Consider the following 6,000-nt stretch of genomic DNA (forward strand, 5'->3'; position numbering starts at 1 on the left):
TTTCTAGTTTCTTTGTTACGCCCTCCACCTTTGGAGAGGTGCAGCTCACACTTGTTTAACAGAGTAAAAAGCCTGTTTTTTTTCCCCTGCAGGACTCCCAGTGACTTCAGCAATAATGTCACTGCAAACCGAGATCAAAATTTTCCCTGCATTTGGGAGTGCCTTAACTTAGCTGCTAGAAAAGCCACTGTATTTCAAATAAATATTTACATTTGTGTTTTATTTGTAGCTGATACTTTGGGAAACAATTAAATGTTTCTTTTCCTTACTAAATCTGAATGATTCATATTTGGAGCTGAAGAGTTCGTTGTGTAATTTTTACTTGCTTGGCTGTATTTTTATTGCTGAATTTGTTATGTTGAAGAATCATGTGTGTCAGATGTAGTCAGCAGGCAATTTCATTACTCATGAGTACACATTTCTGAGTGTCACATGGATTGTCCAGAAGAAAGTGCAGACTATCAAGCTGGCAACATCAGAAAACGTTCCTCTGAACAACTTGGAACTTTAGGGACAAATAAAGGTTTTTCAAACTTAAAAATAACCTGCTAGATAATCATTCTATCCATATGTTCCAGGGCTGTTGTATAGTCATTTCCTTATGCTTATTTAGTTTATATGTTAGTATATGTTGTTTGTAGATAGATTGTGGACTGTTTCCTGACTTCAAAACCCTGAAGTTTCAGCTAGAGTTGAAAAGGAATATTAAGGATGTTTTTAATGGGAAAAAAAAAAAAAAAATCTACTGATATTGAACCTCTACTGAGTTTCATACTTCTGACTCCAAGTAAATGCAAAAATCATTAGACAGGCCACTCCTAATGTGGTGGGTTTCTTGATGCTGAGGATGGAGATCGCATGACTCCATAAACCATTTATACAGTTTTATACGAAGTTATCTGTAAGAAAGTGCAGTTCAGGGAACATACACACAATCTAGACTCCTCACCCATGTTCCTCTTACCAACATCCTACTGAGGTAGTGGGAAGCATGCGGAAAAACTAGTAGGTGTGTGCCTTATCTTTGCACCTTCAGCACATGCTTTCCCAGGTGGAGATGCTTTCATCTCCCTGAACTTTCTTGATTAGCTATTAAAATTTGTTGATATATAGTTGATATATAGAAAGTGTAACATCTTGTATTTGCATTTGTTTTACAGAAGTCCTTACTCCTGGTACAAGAAGTGTAGTTCTAAATGGATATTCCACTGTCCATCCAAGCAATCGGGGCTTTAATTCTGCTTCTGCTTTCAGTGAAGTTTTAGTTTTTAGCAGACACAAGAGCAGATCTACATTCATGACTGCTTTTTATAATTAAACCCCAAAGAGAGGAGCTGCGATTAATGTAATGCAGTTTTCCAAATCAATATTGTGGCTTCTTCCTCCCTGATCTGCTGAAATACAATTTCAGAACACAGAACACATTGAAGGCTCTTGGGGGGGAAAGGCACAGCACCTAGCATTTCCTCATTGTCTGAGAAACTAAAAACTAGGTAGGTAGACCTAAAAGAAGAGAAGCCAAGGGGAATTGGGAGAGCTAAGCAGTTCTATATAGCAAGGGACAACAGCTTAAGCCACTGTTGTGCCTGTGATGGTTCCCTGCAGGGGGAAAGTATTATCAACCTCCTCCTTGCTTCCTCATTAGTTATTTTTGGCTACAGACAAGTCCTTCATTCCTCTTTACCAAGAATGCTAGACTTCCGTCACCATCAGAAGAAGAACAACAGCAGCAAAACAATGTGCATGTCTGCGTGCACTCAAAAGAATGATGATCAAGTATAGAAACTGTTGTGACATTTGAACAGAATAAAGAGTGTTTCTAATTTAGCAACTGCATTTATGTCATAAAATGTTATACTGGCAAAGATATAACATACTTTGTAAATACATTTTCCAGGCTTTTCCAAAGTCGGCTCATGCTACGAATATTTCATTTTGCAAAGTTCAAGAAGTACTATGAATGTTTCCAAAACAGGGAGGCCTGCAATTGCAAGATACAGATTATTAGGTGAACCTGCAGAGGACTATACGCCATCAGAGGACCAGGTGTCTAGCTGAAATGTAGATGTTTGAATTGCCGATGACTCAAGCTAGGTGAGACGAATCCTGGCCCATATGTCTTCTTGATTTTACAGGCTCTCTTGGAAGCAGAGCCTGGAGTAGGCAGTGAAAATACTGAGACATTTTTGTTCTGAAAACCAGAAAGTTTGGTGTTCCCCAGGCAGGTCTACTCACCATATGTCTTTACATTTGTTCTGTATCATAAAATTGACTTTTTGTTGCTTGGTTAAATACAACATTTTTAAGAAGCCAACATATGGAGGTATCATGCCACTTTTCAGAACTGGGATGCTATGGAGAGCAATGGGGAATTCTGTTTAAAATTTGGTGTTAGGATCTATCCTCAAAAAATCTCTGCTAAATGGGGGAAAGAATAAGATAAGTTTTTTTATGAGAAGTACCTCTTCTTAAAATATTAATAAATTACTTAACATAGTATAAGCTCGCTGAATCAGAAAATGTTTGTGGCAGTTGTTGAGTGTTATACTGAGGATTTGATTCTGTGCAACTAAATGCATGAAAATTCTTTACACATAGACAGATGTTTAAGATGCAAATACATTAGAGATGAACCTGTCAAGTCTAAAAAAAAAAATCTTTGCTTGCAGTTTTCTCCATCTTTCAAGTAACATTCATTTCATTATTATTTTTGTGTTTCAGGGTAAGGAGTAAATAATGTAATAGCAACCAGCTGTCTCACTGGCACCAGTCTCCCTGCCCCCTGAGGCTTCGATACAGTCAGGAGGTGTCTCATGCTGTGAAAGCCAGCAGAAGAGAGATCGGAGGGAGGAGGGAAAACCGGGAGTTAAAAACAAAAATAAAAATAAAAATATCTCTAGTTCAGATTCAGCACACTCTGGACCAAATTCTTGCCCTCAAGGGTAAAGAAGAAGGCTCTGCAGAAATGTGGTGCTGCCCAAGGGCAATACACATGTTGGGTGATGGCAATGACAGGAGCCACATCTACATTGCTTCAGAAGAATATGTCGATTTTATGGGAGCTTTCTGAGTCTTGCCATTTCCCTCTGGACTAGGTCGCACAGGTTGTACTGAACATCATCTGGAGGTAATGTGGTGGGAAATATCCTACCCACTTGCTCCCACATCATACTATTCCCTACATCCTAATACTTCAGATGACTAGTGTCATCCTCAGAGCCATCCACCCACTTTCGTAACCTCCCTACATCTGAGCGGAGGAAGTCTCAGCAGCGAGGTTCTCTGTCAGCACAGCTCACGCCAGACCTTAGGTTCAGAGTAACCCATCTTGTTTCACACGAGCTCCCAACGCTCTGCCGGCGTGCCAGCATCGTCGCTGAATCACCGAAGCATCTTAGTCAGCCTGCTTAAAATGGCACAGCTCTGAATTGTCTGGTTGCCTCCTCCAAATTGCATCTGACCTTCTGCCAATCCCGCTCACTTGTTTCTAGCTTCAGGCCTCTTCTCTGAATGTGCACCCCCACGCTCCCTGAGGCATCTATGCTCCACAGGCCATGCTGCTGTCTGCATCCCTTTCCTCCGAAGAGGTTCTGACGCTTTCCTCCATTTGCTCTATCAGACCATCAAACCTTCAGGGCGAGGGCTTATTGTGTGTTAGGCGCTGACCCCTTCCTGTACCGCATCATGTACATTTACAGCACTATCAATTATTTAAAACAGCTCTGCCTTCAGTTCAGCCACACGCTGAGTTAAGCTCCATAGCCTTTGGGTAGTTCGCAGCAATTTTATTTTTCTTCCTCAGTGTTTCACAAATTGCTTGCTACTTTGTAGCACTTGTTACTATTTGCTAGAGGAGATGATATGGTGTATTATCACTCAATAGAAGTGTTTTTGTGGAGATAGTGTTAGCTTTCTTCCCAAAAATTCAGATATGCCTGCATCGGAATGTAATCCCAGACCCTACCCCCAGAGGGTCCTTGACTTCATTAGCACCTTCATTTAGTTCAGACAAGTAATTATTAATATCAACATCTAATTCTAGCAAATCTAGCTGTATGTGCCACAAGGTGACAAGATGTAATAAACATAAAACCATATAGACTTAGAAGAAGGAAAAAATGTTCCCTTCAGTTAGCAAGGGACAGACAAGATAGCAATAGCAACAAACACTGATGCACATAAGTAGATTCATATTTTTTATCTTAATCTTGTTCCCATGCACCAAGGTAATTGTTTAATGCTTTTTCCTTTGAAGTGCTGGGGACAATTTTAATTATTTACTCAGGTTAATGAAGATGTTAAGCTCTGCCTTGTGCAATATAAATACCAGGATGTTAGACGACATACATGCTATTTTTATTTAGCTCAGGAATAGCTGCAGACAAATGCACAAGGCACACAGGGCAGTGCTCTGCCAGGCTGCTGCAGCCATCTCCAGCCCCACATCCACCCTGTAGGCCCTATACCCCGAGGTAGGCCGGGGCCATACAGAGCAACCTCAGGACCTTCACCTCTCCCAGTGGCCCTTCAGCTTGCTGGCTGAAGCCTGGTGAAGTTAAGCCTCTGCAAGCAATGTCCTCGTCCTCTTCCACTCCCTCCTCCAGTGCAGGGCTGTTCTTGCAGTACCTGGAAGGCAATGCTGCTCCTCACCAAGGTCTAGGGCTAAAGGTCCTCCTCTTCAAGGTCTAGGGTCTAGCAAGGCCTGTGGGCTCCCCTCCTGTCTTCCCATCCCATGTGTGCTCAGGGATAAACCAAGAATTATGAGGTCAGGGCACACAAGGACATGGCAAAAGCCAGACAGGATGAGGGACCTGTCCTGCTCTTGCCTGTGTGTGTAGGCATGTGGCAATTCCCAGAGGAATCTGGGAGTAAGCCAGGAGACCATGTCACCAAATAACTCACATGCTATAGTCATGAAGAGTCCAAAAATGTTATTGTTCCTATTTTTCTCTCTTCAGGCTTGGACCTCTAAATAATATTTTTTCGTCTAGCATGCCAAGAACATTAGACCCTAGAACTACTGAGCCTCATCACAGAAGACACAACATTCCCTCTATTCAGGCAAGCCCTCAAATCAAAACGTTACTTAGACTACTCAACAGACATGGTATAACACACAACAATCAAGCTTTTAATGGGAAAGCTGGAGGGAAGAGAAACTGTTACCTGAACCACTTCCCATGACCTGTAGGTCTGTGCCCAGCCTCCAGCAGTCCCATGGTAGCTGGTAGACTGGGAATGTCTCAGCTGAACATGGCCAGCAGTAGCTCAGTCACTGCCAAAGCTTCTAAACTAAAGGACAGGAAAAGAAGGGGCAAAATCCTAAGGCATAGTTCTTAAATTTTGCTCAGATGTCAAAACCTCTGCATATGAAAAACTTACACGAGGAATTACAGAGAAGAGCCTGTCTCCCTGTTTCAATGCAGTACATCTGAGCTAGGTTGGGACAAGGCTCTCTGGGGAGACTAATACTGGCTGTGACACTGCCTGGCTGCATCCTCAAAAGGAGTATGGAGGAAAGAGGAAGACCAAGAAATGAACGGTCTAAGCCAGATACTTGAATAGTTCTCCTGATATCTTCTCTGTCATTTTAAGCCTTTGGCCAGCAGAACCATTTTGCACCATGTGTGAAAAGATGTCATCATTAGAAGTGTTTTTGAATATCTGATTGAGAAAAAATTCCTTTGTGCTTCAGTTGAAACCCATTTCTTCTTGTCTGACTGGAGCACTTGACACTTAGCTTCTTTATTCTTTTTTCTCCTGTATCTCCAGAATCTCAATATTGTGTTTAAAGTCTCATCCTCTCTTCCAGTGAACTCATGGTCACTCCTCAAATGGTGTTGTCTGCAAATTTAATAACCCGTTTCATCATTTGAGATGTTAATGGGAACATTAAATAGTACCAGACCGAGAGAAGCCTCTGTCCAACCCTACTACATACCTCTGTACAGTTTTGGTGAACTATCAGTTACCACTTTCCAGACACGGTTATGCAATGAA

This window comes from Anas platyrhynchos, chromosome 1 (genome assembly GCF_047663525.1).
Source record: "Anas platyrhynchos isolate ZD024472 breed Pekin duck chromosome 1, IASCAAS_PekinDuck_T2T, whole genome shotgun sequence".
Lineage (NCBI taxonomy): Eukaryota > Metazoa > Chordata > Aves > Anseriformes > Anatidae > Anas > Anas platyrhynchos.